Here is a 20,119-nt window from a genome sequence, read left to right on the forward strand (position 1 = left end):
TGCTCAACATCACTCATTATCAGAGCAATACAAATCAAAACCGCAATGAGATACCACCTCACACCTGTCAGAATGGCTAAAATGAACAACTCAGGAAACAATAGATGTTGGCAAGAATGCAGAGAAAGGAGAACACTTTTGCACTGTCGATGGGAATGTAAACTGGTGCAGCCACTCTGGAGAACAGTACGCAGTTTACTCAAAAATTAAAAAGAGAGAGAGAGAGAGGGAGAATGCTTATTAAAATTCTTAGCACAGGGGCACCTGGGTGGCTCAGTCAGTTAAGTGTCTGACTTCGGCTCAGGTCATGATCTCACAGCTTGGGGGTTCGAGCCTTGCATTAGGCTCTGTGCTGACAGCTCGGAGCCTGGAGCCTGCTTCGGATTCTGTATCTCCCTCTCTCTCTCTGCCCCTCCTCCACTCTCTCTCTCTCTCTCTCTCTCTCTCTCAAAAAATAAACATTTAAAAAAAGTTTTAAAATTCTTAGCACAGTAGCTGCCATATTTTCAGAACTAGATAAATGTTGACTGTTACATCTATTCTTTTCAGTGAAAATCCTCAAATGTTGAAGCTTATTAGAGATAATTGAACTAATTTAATGACTAGTAGTTATGGCTGTACAGAAGACAAATTAGTTTCATTAATGTGTCAGCAAGATTTTACTTATAGAGCCACATTGACAAAACATGTATCAGTCACACCTACCATGTTTAAAACATTATACTAGGATTTCAGGAGTGGGCAAGACGCAAGGATGGATATGACATATTCTCTTTCCTCTAGGAACATAAAATCTAGAGGACCCCCTATGTGTGCTGTACTATGCTACGTAAATAAAAATATGAGAGACTGTTGCCTCCCACATCATCTGATTGACTTTTTGTGCTTTGCAGAAAATTATTCTCTAACACTTAACCTTTTGTTTAAAACCTTACAATGAGCAACCCACTGCCTCATGAAACATATCACTCTACTTGGAAATGGTAGTCACCATTGGAAAGATTTTCCTTGAAATTTACCACAAATCTGCCTTTCTCTGGGGCACCTGGGTGGCTCAGTCGGTTAAGCATTCTGACTTTGGCTCAGGTAATAATCTCGCCGTTTGTGATTTTTGAGTCCCACGTCGCGCTCTGTGCTGACCTCTTGGAGCCTGGAGCCTGCTTCAGATTCTGTATCTACCTCTCACGCTGCCCCACCCCCCCCCCTTGCATTCTGTCTCTCTCAAAAATAAATAAACATTTTTAAAATTTTTTAAATCTTAAAAAAAAAATCTGCCTTTCTGGAATTTCTATACATTGATCCAACTTCTGCCTTCTGGACACACCCAGAAAAAATTTTTTTTCCTTTATACATCAGAGGTTAGCTAAGTAAGGCCTACAAGCAAATCCAGCTACTCATTTGTTTTTGTAAATAAAGTTTGTTGGAACACAGCCAATCCTATTGGTTTATCTGTTGTCTGTGGCTGCTTTTGCACAATTACAGACTAGTTGCAATAGACAACTTATGGCCTCTTTGATCTCTGCTGTATATGGCAGACCTTGAAACAATTAATATGCCTTCACTTAAAGTGGGAAGCCTAGAACTGTGCCTAGATCTCTGGGTGGGAGCTAATGAAGGCAGAATGAAGGCTCAGTATCACCTCCCTTGTCCTGGACACTGTACTTCTAATTATGTGGCCAGAGATTAGGTTGGCTTTTGACTGACACAGAATACTAGAGTGTATAAAGGACTCCATTTCTGAGATTATTTTCCCCAGGAGCTTCTGTTAAGTTATGCATCCCTACCTTGCAGTGGTGTAGCATAGTGTTAGAAACTATGCACAAAACTTTCCATCTTTCCAGCCTGTCCAGAGAAATCAGAAAAAAATTTAGCATATATTAAAAGGCTGTATTGGTCAGGGTCAGACAAGAAGAAGATGTTCTACTCAAGCTAGGATTTTTTAAGAAAATATAATAAAGAGACCATTGACATACCTGTGGGCAGGGTTGAGAGAACTAACAAGGGAATTTGTCACCACCCTTTCTCCATAAAGGTGAATGGGGAGGGAGGGATTTTTTTGGGACTCGTGAAAGCTGGAGCCATGGAAGAAGGGCTGCCCAACTGGAGCTGCGGTGGTAGAGACACAACCACTGCCAGAACTAAGCTACGAGGAAGGCGGGAAGGGAGGGAAATATTTCCCTGATGTGCTCTTCCCCCACCCTCTGCTACCATGGATGGAGCCCAACCTGAAGCTAAAGGGCAAGAGAGCCACCCAAGTCACCCCCATAGGGTGTGCCCCCATAGGGCACAGAGCAAGACCAAGTATATGCAGAAGTTGGGGCAGAGAATGACAAAAGCTAAATGATGTGCCAGGTACTTAATAAATGCTGAATGAGTAAACAGATGAATGAATGAAGTGAGCCCAAGGTCTGTTGTTCAATTAATGTTTGTTGAACTGCAAAATGAGTGGGAAGACAGTGATCTCCTTTATGGCCTCTTGCCTCAGAACTATCACTGGTACTGCTTGGCATTCCATATTTTCTACCCCCAATGGAACATTTGTCCTGTGCTCCACTCCCTCTGCACCTTCCCTAGCCTCAGCTGACCACTTAGGGCTTCCTGCAAGAGTGTAAAACGAGTCTGGATCCTTCTGAACAGACCTAGGACATTATCAAAAAGAGGGCAGTAAGTCCTGAAATTATTCTCAGAATTTTAAATGCATTCTAGAATGTTCAGAGTTTTATAAATGAAAACCAGGGGTGCCTGACTGGCTCAGTTGGCACAGCATGAAACTCTTGATATCAAGGTTGTAAGTTCAAACCCCACATTTGTTATAAAGATTACTTAAAAATAGAATCTTTAAAAAAAAGGAAAAGAAAAATTCAGCATCACTGTACTACATGGAGAGAAATTGGTGGCTTTCGAGAAAGCTGCCCCAGACATTTGTGTTACAGACTCTGGATTCACCAGACACCTCATTATCAAGTGCCTTGGGGCTGGCTGTTTGATGTTCAAGTGGCCTTCGTCACATCATAGCCTTCTATTCAAAGATGTCTGGGCTCTCCATTCATTTTGGTAGTATCAGTAATGTTGAGATAGTGGGGTGTGTGTGAGAGAGATCCTCAGTGGCCCGCTTGTCACGTCCTCCTGCATCAGCTGAATCAGCATGGAGAGTATTCAGCACTTAATTCCTCGAAGGATATTCCTAAGGGTTCTGAATTTTGAAGACATAAAAATTATTTGAAGGCATTATTTGGTCTACTACTCTAGCTAGATTGTTTTATCAAGAAACGTGCAAGACAGGATCGGGCACTAAATTAGGAATTGCTGTCCATACACCAAAGCAAATTTTAAAAAGTTAACTGCAGACACGTATGGGCCAATTTTGTATTCAAGTCCTGAAAACGTTTTTGTTCTCACAGTGGTACAACTATCAGTTGTCACCTTGTGCCCCACAGCCTGAGGCCAGTCAGTTTCTAGAGTTTAAAATGTCCTATATAAAACCCAGGGCCAGATATATTGGAAGGAGCAAGGTGGGAACCATGATCCGTGATGGACATAGTCTAAGTGGGACAAGCCCATACCTAGAGCCCAATGATCAACTTTGTCCTCACCAAAAGTTAGTCACACTTTGAAAAGCATTCTTCTGCCAGTGTTCCTGTGTTCCATGAGATAGAATCAAACCTGAGCTTCATGTTGGAGTGACCAAATGCCCAAAGTCAGCCATGGCTGTGATGGGACTTGTGAATAAATTTTACTCAAGGTCTCTAGGACCAAATTTCATAAGACCTATCCCAATTAGGATGACTGTCAAAGTTTGAGTAAGACCTAAAGATTAGATAGTGGTGCTGTATCAATGTTAATTTTCTGATTTTAATCATTACACTGTTAAGGTAAGAGAATACCCTTATTCTTGGGAAAACACACTGACATATTTAGGGGTTAAGCGGCACCATGACTGAGGTGCCTGGCTGGCTCACTTGGTCAAGCATCTGACTCTTGATTTCATTCAGCTCAGGTGATGATCTCACAGTTCACGAATTTGAGCCCCACGTTGGGCTCTGCACTGATGGTGCAGAGCCTGCTTGGGATTCTCTCTCTCTGTCTCTGCCCTGCTCTCTTTCTTTCTCTCTCAAAAGAAACAAATAACTTTTAAAAACTTTTTAAAAAGGGGCCTCATGACTGCAACTTATCCTCAAGTGATTCAGAAAAAGTAATAATTTGTATATGTGGAGACGAAAGAATAAGTTAAATGTGGTAAAATATTTAACTGTTAGGGTATCTGAGTGAAAGGTTTATGGGCTTTTACTTTTTTATGATTTTTGCAACTTTTCTGTACGTTTCAAATTACTTCATAATAAAGTTGCCAAAAAACTAATTGCAAAAAACTAGGGCTGTCGTCTGCCTGTCACTGAAGTGCAGTGATGGTGGTCAAGCCGGGGCTATAGATTGAGTCAGAAATGATGTCTCCTCTTCTGTCATCCTTAAACTAAGATGAGTCATTTTCTCTTTCAGCTAAAGAACTCTTCTATTCATGGAGGTGAAAACTAAGGAAGGTTTCCACATGAACCCTGAAGGTAAGGGAAACTTGATCACGTGTCCTTCTGTGACATCACCCATCGGTCCTGCTGTCCATTTCAACCAGGGCAGGGACTCATGTATCTTGGCTCACAGAGTAAATAATTCCAAAACAGTCATCATCTACATGGTCTCATGCTGCTGTTCTCAAAGACCCTTTAATCTTCTGAGCCTGTCCTGCTCAGAGAAACCTTCTCTTTTTCTAAAGGAATATACCAAAACTCTCATATCTTTTATGAGAGATTTTTATTTTCTTCTTCTGTTTTCTGTACTTGAGAGATTTTCAACAATAACTGTGTTACTTTGAAAATCAGGAAAAGAAATATTATTCTTGTTTTCCCAAGCAGCTCTACATAAATTCTTGCCATAGCTTTCTGTGCCCCTCTTAGCCCCCTAATACTGTCACTGCTGCATGTCTCCTCCCTCCCACCTCAATGACAGACTTCATGGAAAGACTCATATGCACCAGGCCCTGGATCTTCTCCATCTACCATTAGCAAGGGAAATCATTTCATGGCCCAATGGCCCCCTGAGTCCCAGGCACAATCTGCCGGTTTGGATCTCACAAGCTACTGGTTGCCTCTCCCCACCTACAATATCCTATTGCCATTTTGGCATCGGAATTGGGTAGAAGTATTTAACTCACATTTTCCCTCTTCATCCCAATTCAAATACCATGCCCTTATTCCATCTCCTTAGGATACCAGGCCCAGCTGACAAATCCATCATATGAAGTATTAAGACTCCATTTTACATATGGAAAAACCAAGCCATATGGCTTGCCTCTGTATCTACTACAGTAAAATGGGATCTAGACCCACTGAGACCAACGTGACTGTGTAACCCTGAGAATGCACTCTTGTCTTTCAGAGGAAGTTAAAGACTCTTGAAGATGTGAAACTGACTGGGCCATTGGTAGAAGAAACTTGTGGCCAAAATTGTCCTAGGATTTCCTGAGACCACCTCAGGATATTTACTAGTTTTCCAACATTGAAAAAGTGATAGCTTTTTGAAGGTCATATGGCACTTCACTGTCAAAAACCAAGCCTGAGCTTTCCATTTGGGCCAGAATTTCTCAACCTGAGCACTGTTGAAATTCTGGGCCAGATAATTCTTTGTCGTGGAGGCTGTTCTGCTCATCCCTGAGATCTCAGCAGCATCCCTAACCTCTAGATGCCACTAGGACACCACCCCCACCCTGCTTGTAACAATCAACAATGTCCCCAGATATTCCCTAAGGTTCCAGGGAGGACAAAATGTCCCCCCTAGTGATGATAATAAAATAACACTTCTAGACATTACCAAATGTCCCCTGGGTAGGGGCAGGGGGAAGCACAATCTGCCCCATGGAGAACCACCACTGTAAGTTACCTCAGCCCAGCAAGAACTTCTGCTTTTCATACAAATGGACTGAAATTCATAGTATCTGGAATAAAATTAGCAAAGACTTGCAGAAGGACCGCCATGAGTTGTCAGAATGAATGCTGTGGCACAACAGGACCCTATGCCATAATGTACCCTGCCCGGGAGTATGTGATGACATTGCAGCTGGTGAATCAACCTAGCCAGACAACCAGCCTCTATGTGTTTCTACTTTCTGGGTTTCTGCCCCTTGATGCCAAATGCCTCATAGGATTTGTTTGAGTGAAACACAAGCGAAGGAGAACAGGGTAACGCTGAATAATGTGAGTAGTCCTTCCATTCATGAGGGCAAAGAGATCCAGAAAAAGCACTGTGTAGTCTTAACTGTGTTTTAACACAGTCTTAACTGTATTTTTTATTTTATAGACCACATTATTGCACTAAAGATTTAGTGATCTCCAGTGATTTCATAAAGTTTGATATTTTTCAACAAGTAGAAACCCATTCTTGGCAGTGGTTTGATGGGAAATCCCTTTTTCCATTCCTCAAAGAGTGTAGAGCAAGTGAGGCTCTGGCCGCAGATTTACCCATGGTACCACGTGGTGAACCAAGGCCCCAAGAATAAATCCCGAAGTACAAGTATTGGAATACAGTCTTCCTGCTCATCTCCAAGCATGCCTCTTTTTTCCCTGGCTGTTCTCCATCCCCCACACCCACCTCTCTTTATCCTCCATCATTTATCCCACTGAGTGTTTGGTTTGAAAGGCTACCTCTGCTACCCATGAGTATCTGTGAAAACACAGGCAAGAATCTAAGAACAGTTGCACGGTTGTCCAAGAAAAGCAGAAATACGGCTCAGTTTCAGGGTGAGAAGAACATCCAGAAAGCAATGTTCTTAAAGGAATCCAGGGAGAAAAATCTCTCTAAAAGAGAGATTGCAGTTCCTGGCCAGGATTCCACCAAAAGTGCCACAGTCCATTTTGTGGCCTTTAATCTGGTTTTTGGTCTCTTTAACTTAATTATTAACCCTTCAGTCTTGTCCCAATGTGATCACTCCCTAACAAGCTCTCCCTAGCAACCTCCTCCCAAGGGTGGAACAGAACGTCACTCTGACTGGCATGCCAGGTTCTTTTGCAAGAGCTTGGCATCCTCTGGGCTCTCCCCGTTCCATCTCTCCCACATCCAGCCTTTTCCCAAGCTCCCATCTGCACAACTCTGACCTGATTGCAGTGATGGAGGTATTGAACTCCAGCCCCACCCTGTCCAGTACACTAGCCATTAGCCACATGCAGCAATTTACATGTAAATTCTTTGAAAATAACTTTTAAAACTCAGTTCCTCAGTCACACTGGCTACATTTCAAATGCTCAATAGCCACATACTCCTCTAGCCTGAGGCTGTTACTGGCAATGGGGAGTTCTGGAAAGGAGGTTCTGGAGAAGAAGCCTAAAATTACCAGTTGTGTAGGGAGGGATAGAAAAGAGTACAAGGAACAAAATTCCAAAGGGGAAATGAAGGGGGACCAAAGAAAAACTGGATATCCTTTGCCAAGGGCCCAAACCTAGCCAAACATACATCTACTCCATCACAAAGCTCTCTATGTTGACACTTGCAAATAAAGGAGCCACTGGGGTCAGCTTTGGGTCCTGCTTCCTTCATTGTATGGCCACTGGATTCTGTGGGCTCCTTTTGAAGCAAGAGACAAAAGCAAAGGGGAAAATGTAACCAGCAGTGTCTGCCATGCCCAGTAATACCCAGAGCTGTGGATAGGAAGGAGGGGCTTTCTACCCTTCATCCCTGAAGCAACCTCCCCAGAGAAGCCCCCTGTTTCCTCCACCAGGTCACATCTTCCCACTGTTGGCTTGCATGGCACCTGCAGAACTCCCTTAATACTTGTGTCAAGTACATGTAAGTGTTTTACTAGCTTCTCTCCACTACCAGACTAAGTACTAAGGGGGTTGTTTGAGCAAAACACCGTGTTCTCAGGGCCCTGCCCATGCCTGTTGCACCATAGATGCTCAGTGAATATTTGTTGAAAGATGGATTGATGAGTGGATGTGTGGATGGATAAATGGATGAGTGAGTGAGAACACTACACTAGGTACACCCTGCCTTTTTCTGAAAATGCATTCAAAAGGACTGAATCAAGGGGCGCCTGGGTGGCTCAGTCGGTTGGACGTCCGACTTCAGCTCAGGTCACGATCTTGCGGTCCATGAGTTTGAGCCCCGCATCGGGCTCTTAGCTGATGGCTCGGAGCCTGGAGCCTGCTTCCGATTCTGTGTCTCCCTCTCTCTCTGCCCCTCCCCCGTTCATGCTCTGTCTCCCTCTGTCTCAAAAATAAATAAACGTAAAAAAAAAAAAATTTAAAAAAACAAAAGGGCTGAATCTTGATTTTCCTTCTTCCTCCCCATTCTCACTTAATTGGGTCTGTCCTGCGAGAATTTATTGTTCCACCCCCAATCCCAGCCTAATTCAAGGACCTTGGCCATTACATCTTTGATTGGACAAGTGAGTTTTTGTTAAGAAAGGGCTTCTTCTGAGGGAAGCTGAGTAAAGGGGAAAGAAGAAAAAAGAGTGAATATAAGCCGCTAAGAGAGACAAGTAATTATCTTGCTGCATCAGTAGCTCACATGTTTTGAATGAAGAAGCAGGTTTGAAAGAACATTGTACATGACTGAGAAGGGTTGATTTAATCCAGTAGAGATGGGATGTGCTTGTATAAGAGATGGACCAAAGTGAGGGGAGATAAGGGGACTTGGGGACTGGTAGTGGTTTCAAGAGGTGGCAGAGATACTCTGACACTCTGGCAACAGGCAAGGAGGTGGGGCTTTAACCCTTGCACCCATCTGCTGCCCCACCTCCCCACCACCCTTTGAACTTCCAGATCCTCCTACTTTACATACCAAGGATGACCAGAGGCTGAGGGGCCAAGGTAAAACAAGTGCCCAGCTTTGAGAGAACCCTACTGAACTTCTTAAACCACCTGAATAAGATGACCCCACCCTTCTCTGAGGCTCTGAAAGAGTTTTCCCATGAAATTGCCTTTCAACAACTTGTCAAAAGCTTAATGGTAAATAAAATATCCCTGGGTATTTTAAATAACCCTCAGGTGGACACAGTAATGGAATTCAGAGAAGTGGCGAGAATTCTTAAAAACAAAGAAACAGTCTGTGGGACATCAAGAACTATTGTGGGGTGCCTGGATGGCTCAGTCAGTTGAGCATCTGACTCTTGATATTGGCTCAGGTCATGGTCCCAGGATCATGAGATAGAGCCCCTCATGGGGCTCTGTGCTGAGCATGGAGCCTGCTTGAGATTCTCTCTCTCTCTCTCTCTCTCTCTCTCTCTCTCTCTCTCCCCCTGTCCCACTCACACATGCACCAGTACAGGGTCTCTCTCTCTCTCTGTCTCTCTCTCTCTGTCTCTCTCTCTCTCTCTCAAAAATAATAAATAAACATTTTCAAAAAGTTAAAAAAAAAAAAGAACTATTGCAATCACTCTTTACTGTTTGGTGGGAGACGGGGCTCATGCTCAACCACACACACTAACACAGGGAGATTGGCTATCAGCAGCTGCTGAAACTTTTGCCACAACACAAATAAGCCATTTCTGTACTCCCCAAGTGGGGACCTTTTCCATGTATTTACACCATGAAAGGACAGGTTTTTATTAGGAGATTGCTTTTGTGGTATTAAAAATTTTTATTGAGACTTTTCCCCCCTCAATTATAAAAGTAATAATTTTTTTGTTGTTTGTTTTTAATTTTATTTTTTATTTTTTAAAATTTACATCCAAATTAGTTAGCATATAGTGAAACAATGATTTCAGGAGTAGATTCCTTAATGCCCCTTACCCATTTAGCCCATCTCCCCTCCCACAACCCCTCTAGTAACCCTCAGTTTGTTCTCCATATTTATGAGTCTCTTCTGTTTTGTCCCCCTCCCTGTTTTTTATATTATTTTTGTTTCCCTTCCCTTATGTTCATCTGTTTTGTCTCTTAAAGTCCTCATATGAGTGAAGTCATATGATTTTTGTCTTTCTGGGACCAATTTCACTTAGCATAATACCCTCTGGTTCCATCCATGTAGTTGCAAATGGCAGTATTTCATTCTTTTTTGATTTCCAAGTAATACTCCATTGTGTGTGTGTATATATATATATATATATATATATATATATATATATATACCACATTTTCTTTATCCATTCATCCATAGATGGACATTTGGGCTCTTTCCATACTTTGGCTATTGTTGGTAGTGCTCTATAAAGATGGAGGTGCATGTGTCCCTTCAAAACAACATACCTGTTTCCCTTGGATAAATACCTAGTAGTGCAATTGCTGGGTTGCAGGGTAGTTCTATTTTTAATTTTTTGAGGAACCTCCAGACTTTTCCAGAGTGGCTGCACCAGTTTGCATTCCCACCAGCAGACATTCACAGAGCTTCAAAGAAAAGCCTGGATTATAATGGGGTCTTTTAGGCAGTCAAGGACATTCAGAAATGCATTCCAGAAATCCAGGTGTTTATCAGCCCCTCTGCTTAGGCAAACCCATGGAAAACATCCCAAGCCATTTATATTTTGACTTGTAAATAAATTGGCAGTTAACATAACTTTGAGTGTCAGCAAAGCAGCAAACTTTCCTTTCAAAACATGTTGTTCTTGTGGTAATATTAAAATTAATTTCTGTCTCTAATGGTGAGCTGAGAAGCATGGGAATGCAACAATAGGATGTCTGCCAGGCCAAGGATGACAATCATTGTGGATAATCTTCCAAGAAGAGTGTTACAAAGAAAATGAGAAATTGACTAACCTTTTGAATATTGACTTCTTAATCTTTTTTTCCCTTTGGTGGTCTCAGAGAGGGTTGTCTGGAAGACATAACATCAATTATATGTTGTGCCGTGAGGTGATGTTACTATTGTAAAGCGGTGAGTCAGCAATGACTTACCAGGTTCTGCCAGGCCAAGGTCATGGTGGCCAGGTATGCAGATATTTGCACAGGCCCACTCTACCTCTGTGAGCAAATACATTGGTACAGGAAGCCTAGCAACCAACTGAGAGCTAGACCTACTGTTTGTTATGCTAATGGTATGGTGAACTTATTAAGAAATATATGGAGAGATCCTTTTATAATTGATAATGGCACTCACTTCTTAAGATGTTAAGCATATTTTAGCAGATTTTTTTTTTATTTTTTAATATATGAAATTTACTGTCAAATTGGTTTCCATACAACACCCAGTGCTCATCCCAAAAGGTGCCCTCCTCAATACCCATCACCCACCCTGCCCTCCCTCCCACCCTGCCCTCCCTCCCACCCCCCATCAACCCTCAGTTTGTTCTCAGTTTTTAACAGTCTCTAATGCTTTGGCTCTCTCCCACTCTAACCTCTTTTTTTTTTTTTTCCTTCCCCTCCCCCATGGGTTTCTGTTATGTTTCTCAGGATCCACATAAGAGTGAAACCATATGGTATCTGTCTTTCTCTGTATGGCTTATTTCACTTAGCATCACACTCTCCAGTTCCATCCATGTTGCTACAAAAGGCCATATTTCATTTTTTCTCATTGCCACGTAGTATTCCATTGTGTATATAAACCACAATTTCTTTATCCATTCATCAGTTGATGGACATTTAGGCTCTTTCCATAATTTGGTTATTGTTGAGAGTGCCGCTATAAACATTGGGGTACAGGTGCCCCTATGCATCAGTACTCCTGTATCCCTTGGATAAATTCCTAGCAGTGCTATTGCTGGGTCATAGGGTAGGTCTATTTTTAATTTTCTGAGGAACCTCCACACTGCTTTCCAGAGCGGCTGCACCAATTTGCATTCCCACCAACAGTGCAAGAGGGTTCCTGTTTCTCCACATCCTCTCCAGCATCTATAGTCTCCTGATTTCTTCATTTTGGCCACTCTGACTGGCGTGAGGTGGTATCTGAGTGTGGTTTTGATTTGTATTTCCCTGATAAGGAGCGACGTTGAACATCTTTTCATGTGCCTGTTGGCCATCCGGATGTCTTCTTTAGAGAAGTGTCTATTCATGTTTTCTGCCCATTTCTTCACTGGGTTATTTGTTTTTCGGGTGTGGAGTTTGATGAGCTCTTTATAGATTTTGGATACTAGCCCTTTGTCCGATGTGTCATTTGCAAATATCTTTTCCCATTCCGTTGGTTGCCTTTTAGTTTTGTTGGTTGTTTCCTTTGCTGTGCAGAAGCTTTTTATCTTCATAAGGTCCCAGTAATTCACTTTTGCTTTTAATTCCCTTGCCTTTGGGGATGTGCCGAGTAAGAGATTGCTACGGCTGAGGTCAGAGAGGTCTTTTCCTGCTTTCTCCTCTAAGGTTTTGATGGTTTCCTGTCTCACATTCAGGTCCTTTATCCATTTTGAGTTTATTTTTGTGAATGGTGTGAGAAAGTGGTCTAGTTTCAACCTTCTGCATGTTGCTGTCCAGTTCTCCCAGCACCATTTGTTAAAGAGACTGTCTTTTTTCCATTGGATGTTCTTTCCTGCTTTGTCAAAGATGAGTTGGCCATACGTTTGTGGGTCTAGTTCTGGGGTTTCTATTCTATTCCATTGGTCTATGTGTCTGTTTTTATGCCAATACCATGCTGTCTTGATGATGACAGCTTTGGAGTAGAGGCTAAAGTCTGGGATTGTGATGCCTCCTGCTTTGGTCTTCTTCTTCAAAATTACTTTGGCTATTCGGGGCCTTTTGTGGTTCCATATGAATTTTAGGATTGCTTGTTCTAGTTTCGAGAAGAATGCTGGTGCAATTTTGATTGGGATTGCATTGAATGTGTAGATAGCTTTGGGTAGTATTGACATTTTGACAATATTTATTCTTCCAATCCATGAGCAGGGAATGTCTTTCCATTTCTTTATATCTTCTTCAATTACCTGCATAAGCCTTCTATAGTTTTCAGCATACAGATCTTTTACATCTTTGGTTAGATTTATTCCTAGGTATTTTATGCTTCTTGGTGCAATTGTGAATGGGATCAGTTTCTTCATTTGTCTTTCTGTTGCTTCATTGTTAGTGTATAAGAATGCAACTGATTTCTGCACATTGATTTTGTATCCTGCAACTTTGCTGAATTCATGTATCAGTTCTAGCAGACTTTTGGTGGAGTCTATCGGATTTTCCATGTATAATATCATGTCATCTGCAAAAAGCGAAAGCTTGACTTCATCTTTGCCAATTTTGATGCCTTTGATTTCCTTTTGTTGTCTGATTGCTGAAGCTAGAACTTCCAGCACTATATTGAACAGCAGCGGTGACAGTGGGCATCCCTGTCGTGTTCCTGATCTCAGGGAAAAAGCTCTCAGTTTTTCCCCGTTGAGGATGATGTTAGCTGTGGGCTTTTCATAAATGGCCTTTATGATCTTTAAGTATGTTCCTTCTATCCCGACTTTCTCAAGGGTTTTTATTAAGAAAGGGTGCTGGATTTTGTCAAAGGCCTTTTCTGCATCGATTGACAGGATCATATGGTTCTTCTCTTTTTTTTTGTTAATGTGATGTATCACGTTGATCGATTTGCGAATGTTGAACCAGCCCTGCATCCCAGGAATGAATCCCACTTGATCATGGTGAATAATTCTTTTTATATGCTGTTGAATTCGATTTGCTAGTATCTTACTAAGAATTTTTGCATCCATATTCATCAGGGATATTGGCCTGTAGTTCTCTTTTTTTACTGGGTCTCTGTCTGGTTTAGGAATCAAAGTAATACTGGCTTCATAGAATGAGTCTGGAAGTTTTCCTTCCCTTTCTATTTCTTGGAATAGCTTGAGAAGGATAGGTATTATCTCTGCTTTAAATGTCTGGTAGAACTCCCCTGGGAAGCCATCTGGTCCTGGACTCTTATTTGTTGGGAGATTTTTGATAACCGATTCAATTTCTTCGCTGGTTATGGGTCTGTTCAAGCTTTCTATTTCCTCCTGATTGAGTTTTGGAAGAGTGTGGGTGTTTAGAAATTTGTCCATTTCTTCCAGGTTGTCCAATTTGCTGGCATATAATTTTTCATAGTATTCCCTGATAATTGTTTGTATCTCTGAGGGATTGGTTGTAATCATTCCATTTTCATTCATGATTTTATCTATTTGGGTCATCTCCCTTTTCTTTTTGAGAAGCCTGGCTAGAGGTTTGTCAATTTTGTTTATTTTTTCAAAAAACCAACTCTTGGTTTCGTTGATCTGCTCTACAGTTTTTTTAGATTCTATATTGTTTATTTCTGCTCTGATCTTTATGATTTCTCTTCTTCTGCTGGGTTTAGGCTGCCTTTGCTGTTCTGCTTCTATTTCCTTTAGGTGTGCTGTTAGATTTTGTATTTGGGATTTTTCTTGTTTCTTGAGATAGGCCTGGATTGCAATGTATTTTCCTCTCAGGACTGCCTTCGCTGCGTCCCAAAGCGTTTGGATTGTTGTATTTTCATTTTCGTTTGTTTCCATATATGTTTTAATTTCTTCTCTAATTGCCTGGTTGACCCACTCATTCGTTAGTAGGGTGTTCTTTAACCTCCATGCTTTTGGAGGTTTTCCAGACTTTTTCCTGTGGTTGATTTCAAGCTTCATAGCATTGTGGTCTGAAAGTATGCATGGTATAATTTCAATTCTTGTAAACTTATGAAGGGCTGTTTTGTGACCCAGTATATGATCTATCTTGGAGAATGTTCCATGTGCACTCGAGAAGAAAGTATATTCTGTTGCTTTGGGATGCAGAGTTCTAAATATATCTGTCAAGTCCATCTGATCCAATGTATCATTCAGGGCCCTTGTTTCTTTATTGACTGTGTGTCTAGATGATCTATCCATTTCTGTAAGTGGGGTGTTAAAGTCCCCTGCAATGACCACATTCTTATCAATAAGGTTGCTTATGTTTATGAGTAATTGTTTTATATATCTGGGGGCTCGGGTATTTGGCGCATAGACATTTATAATAGTTAGCTCTTCCTGGTGGATAGACCCTGTGATTATTATATAATGCCCTTCTTCATCTCTTGTTACAGCCTTTAATTTAAAGTCTAGTTTGTCTGATATAAGTATGGCTACTCCAGCTTTCTTTTGGCTTCCAGGAGCATGATAAATAGTTCTCCATCCCCTCACTCTCAATCTAAAGGTGTCCTCAGATCTAAAATGAGTCTCTTGTAGACAGCAAATAGATGGGTCTTGTTTTTTTATCCATTCTGATACCCTATGTCTTTTAGTTGGCGCATTTAATCCATTTACATTCAGTGTTATTATAGAAAGATATGGGTTTAGAGTCATTGTGATGTCTGTATGTTTTATGCTTGTAGTGATGTCTCTGGTACTTTGTCTCACAGGATCCCCCTTAGGATCTCTTGTAGGGCTGGTTTCGTGGTGACAAATTCCTTCAGTTTTTGTTTGTTTGGGAAGACCTTTATCTCTCCTTCTATTCTAAATGACAGACTTGCTGGATAAAGGATTCTCGGCTGCATATTTTTTCTGTTTAGCACACTGTAGATATCGTGCCAAGCCTTTCTGGCCTGCCAAGTTTCAAAGGAGAGATCAGTCACGAGTCTTATAGGTCTCCCTTTATATGTGAGGGCACGTTTATCCCTTGCTGCTTTCAGAATTTTCTCTTTATCCTTGTATTTTGCCAGTTTCACTATGATATGTCGTGCAGAAGATCTATTCAAGTTACGTCTGAAGGGAGTTCTCTGTGCCTCTTGGATTTCAATGCCTTTTTCCTTCCCCAGTTCAGGGAAGTTCTCAGCTATAATTTGTTCAAGTACCCCTTCAGCACCCTTCCCTCTCTCTTCCTCCTCTGGGATACCAATTATGCGTATATTATTTTTTTTTAGTGTATCACTTAGTTCTCTAATTTTCCCCTCATACTCCTGGATTTTTTTATCTCTCTTTCTTTCAGCTTCCTCTTTCTCCATAACTTTATCTTCTAGTTCACCTATTCTCTCCTCTGCCTCTTCAAGCCGAGCCATCGTGGATTCCATTTTGTTTTGCAATTCGTTTAAAGCGTTTTTCAACTCCTCGTGACTGTTCCTTAGTCCCTCGATCTTTGTGGCAAGAGATTCTCTGCTGTCCTGTATACTGTTTTCAAGCCCAGCGATTAATTTTATGACTATTATTCTAAATTCACTTTCTGTTATATTATTTAAATCCTTTTTGATCAGTTCATTAGCTGTTGTTATTTCCTGGAGATTCTTCTGAGGGGAATTCTTCCGTTTGGTCATTTTGGAGAGTCCCTGGCGTGGTGAGGACCTGCAGTGCACTTCCCCTGTGCTGTGGTGTATAACTGGAGTTAGTGGGCGGGGCCGCAGTCCGACCTGATGTCTGCCCCCAGCCCACTGCTGGGGCCACAGTCAGACTGGTGTGTGCCTTCTCTTCCCCTCTCCTAGGGGCGGGATTCACTGTGGGGTGGCGTGTCCCGTCTGGGCTACTTGCACACTGCCAGGCTTATGTTGCTGGGGATCTGGCGTATTAGCTGGGGTGGGTAGGCAAGGTGCACGGGGGCTGGAGGGGCAGGCTTAGCTCGCTTCTCCTTAGGTGATCCACTTCAGGAGGAGCCCTGTGGCAGCGGGAGGGAGTCAGATCCGCTGCCGGCGGTTTGGCTCCGCAGAAGCACAGAGTTGGGTGTTTGCGCGGAGCGAGCAAGTTCCCTGGCAGGAACTGGTTCCCTTTGGGATTTTGGCTGGGGGATGGGCGGGGGAGATGGCGCTGGCGCCTTTGTTCCCCGCCAAGCTGAGCTCTGCCGTCCGGGGTCTCAGCAGCTCTCCCTCCCTTTGTCCTCCAGCCTTCCCGCTTTCCAAGCAGAGCTGTTAACTTATGACCTCCCAGACGCTAAGTCGCGCTTGCTGTCGGAACACCGTCTGTCCGGCCCCTCCGCTTTTGCCAGCCAGACTCGGGGGCTCTGCTTGGCCGGCGAGCCGCCCCTCCGCCCCGGCTCCCTCCCGCCAGTCCGTGGAGCGCGCACCGCCTCGCCGCCCTTCCTACCCTCTTCCGTGGGCCTCTAGTCTGCGCTTGACTCCGGAGACTCCCTTCTGCTAATCCTCTGGCGGTTTTCTGGGTTCTTTAGGCAGGTGTAGGTGGAATCTAAGTGATCGGCAGGACGCGCTGTGAGCCCCGCGTCCTCCTACACCGCCATCTTCCGGAACCTCTCTTAGCAGATTTTTCTAAGTGCAGCTGTCTTACTTTGGGATACAGAAACGCATCAGTATTCAAAGCTCACTTATAAAGCAACCACATCTTTGTTAGCTTTGTTACCCATCCATCTTTGAGTTCAAATTAATACACATGAACAGCTTCATTGGAAGAATCAGTAGGGTCTCATATCTCTCAATAATGGGAAGGGCTTGTTGATTAATGGGAAGAACATGTTGCAGAGCTCAAGGTCAAGTGCTTTTTTCAGTGGCTCTGTGAATTAAATAATGTATTATATGTGGCCTTATAAACTATTCGGTCAGTCATCCAACAAGTGCTGTTGAACACCTGTGAACATACACATGTGACAGTGTGAGGGAGCTAAAAATGTAGAGGAAGCAAGACAGGTTACTCTGAGACTTTGATGATGGTATTCATGATGGATCAGCCGTAGGCCAGATGTCAGAGATTTCCCACTTATTTGTAGGCCTGCTGCTTGGTTAAATATAGTAGGTGCCATCTCAGTCACTACAATGCCCAGCCTCTTTGTATCTTGGAAGCTTAATAACCAAGGGTTTACTTGTCACCCAAGTCACAGTTCATTGGGCATCAGCAGGGGATGCAGGATCCTTCCATCTATTGGCTATGCTTGGCTCTTAGGACCTTTAAGTCCTTAATTTCATCTTCCTCTGGCCAGTAATGGGTGAGAGAAAGAGAGAGAATGAATGAGCAAGTGAGAATGTGTGGAAAGTTTTAAATACCAGGACCAGATTAGAAGTACATCACTTCTGCTCACTTTCAGACGCCACAACTCAGTCACCTGATCCCACCTAATTACAAGGGCTTCAATGAGGTGATCTTTAACTATGTGCCCAGAAAGAAAAGGAGAATCAAATTTCTCATGGACAGCAGAAGTTTTTATCATTCCTGGGAATGGTCTTCCAGGATTCTGAGATGGCAGGGAAAAGTAAATAAAGAGGAAAAATGCTTTCACACATTCTTGAGAATTTCTTCTTAGGCATGTTAACTTTCTCAGGTATGCACACAGCCTACTGTCAATGCTTTAAAGATTCTCCCATCAGGCACTTGACCAATGCACTTCATCTTTCCAAGCCTCAGTTGCCCCATATAGAAAAGTGAGAGGTTGGGTCAGAATCTTTTCAAGCCCTTTTTCCTTTCATATCCAAAATTCTAGAACTTCTGCTATCCATTTTCTCCTGAGACAAATAAGCAGGGAGGCAGGAAGCCAATGCCACTAGGGCAATAATTTATTTTTTATTTTAACTTTAATTTCTGTTCTTACTTCCCAAGCCCAGGTTTCTAGAAATTAAAATGTATATAATAGGGGCACCTGGGTGGCTCAGTAGTTAAGCATCTGACTTTGGCTCAGGTCATGACCTCACTGTTCATGAGTTTGAGCCCTGCTTCGGGCGAGCTTGAGCCCCAGTCTGACCTCTGCGCTGACAGTGCAGAGCCTGCATGGGATTCTATCCCTCTCTCTCTGCCCCTCACTCACTTGCAACCGCTCTCAAAAAAAAAAAAATTATATATATATATATATATATATATATATATATATATATATATATATAATAGACAAGGTTGTTACCAATATAATAGTGATTTTTTATGGCAAAATAAAGTTTTGTGTGTGGGTGAATAGCACATTCACACACACATATATAACACACACAAAGGTTCCTCTGTGAAAAAATAATCTTGTTTGAACAGTCTTGCAAAACATATTCTCCTCCTACTCTCCTGCCCTGTGTTAGTCAGTTTTGTAGTGATAACATACAGTACTATTTCAGTGGCTTACAACAACATTTGCTTTTTGCTCACTTTATGTAAAAACAGAGGATCCGCTGTGGGCTGGCAGTGGCTGTGCTAGGATGGGATGGACTCTGCTAGGCTTATCTAGGTTCCACCTGTCTTCTCATTCTAGAACCCAGACTAAGGGAGTAGCCACTATCTGGGACATCCTGAGGGCAAGTGGAGAAGAAGAACAAGAAAGCCTAAGCCAAATCATGCAATTGTTTAAGAATTCTGTTCACACAGCAAAAACAATTACAACCATTCACGTTCCATTGACCAAAGCTTTCCACATGGCATTGAAATGGGATGTGTGTTCCTCCCACAGGATATAGGATTATGTTCAATGACAATGGATGGCAATATGCAATCCTGTGACTGTGAGAGAGAAAATATTTGAGGATTATAATCCAGTCTGCTTATACTCCCACTACCTCCATTGAAGTTCTAAATGCAACACTTTTTATGGAGACGAAACCACTGTACCTCCCTCCTTCTGTGGTGGAAAGTTCTTGGGTTAGAGACAGTTAGGAGGGAGAAGCCATCAGTCCCAGGGAAATAGAGGGATTAGCTAGTCCTCATTATAGGCTGGCACTGTTTTAAGCTCATTGCCAAAAGTGACTCATCTGATCTTCATAACAGCTTTATGAAGTCGGTCCTAATATTATTCCCATTTTACAGAAGAGGAAACTAAGGCACAAAGAAGTTAAGTAAGTTGCCTGTGAACACACATCTCGTCAGTGGCAGAAACAGGATTCCAACCCAGATGTTCTGGCTCCAAAATCCCTGAAGGGAAGAGAAATGGATGGTTCCTACGCCATGGGTGAGCTGGTTGCTAGTAAGCTATGCTTTTAGGGGAGACATAATAATAATGTCTGAAAGGGGCAGACATTATTTCAGTAAGACATTGCAAGTATGTTTTTCAAAACATACCAAAAAACTGGACATTCTCGGATCATTGGGATATAGGCCACTGTCCTAAGCACCATCCTGCATAATCTCTTCTCTCATGGAGTATACACGTTAGTGGAGGGAGACACACTATTGACAAATAGCTAAGGAAAAAATATCATAGGTCATATGATGTTAAGTGCCATGGAAAACAATTAAGTGGGACCAGGGAATGAAGAATACAGAGCAGTGCTGGAGATGGATTGCAATTTAAAGATTGTGGTCAGTGCAAGCCTTGCTAATGTGACATTTGAACAATGGTACAAAAGAAGTAAGGGAGATCAGTGTTTGATGAATGAATAAATGAATGCTCAAGCA

At 42.4% G+C, this 20,119-nt stretch overlaps 1 protein-coding gene across 2 annotated transcripts in view; it reads left to right on the top strand.

Moving 5' to 3' along the window:
* The window catches only part of PRLR (prolactin receptor), a 171,500-nt gene that overhangs the window by 120,128 nt on the left and 31,253 nt on the right, over positions 1-20,119 (top strand). The window contains exon 2 of one of the 2 annotated variants that reach the window (XM_042952211.1): positions 4,495-4,556. The gene's annotated coding sequence lies outside the window, so the exon portion shown is untranslated. Of the gene's footprint in view, positions 1-4,494; positions 4,557-8,701; positions 8,991-20,119 lie in introns of those variants that run through there. The other variant, XM_042952219.1, reaches the window with a different exon arrangement.

The sequence above is a fragment of the Panthera leo genome, chromosome A1, assembly GCF_018350215.1.
Source record: "Panthera leo isolate Ple1 chromosome A1, P.leo_Ple1_pat1.1, whole genome shotgun sequence".
Lineage (NCBI taxonomy): Eukaryota > Metazoa > Chordata > Mammalia > Carnivora > Felidae > Panthera > Panthera leo.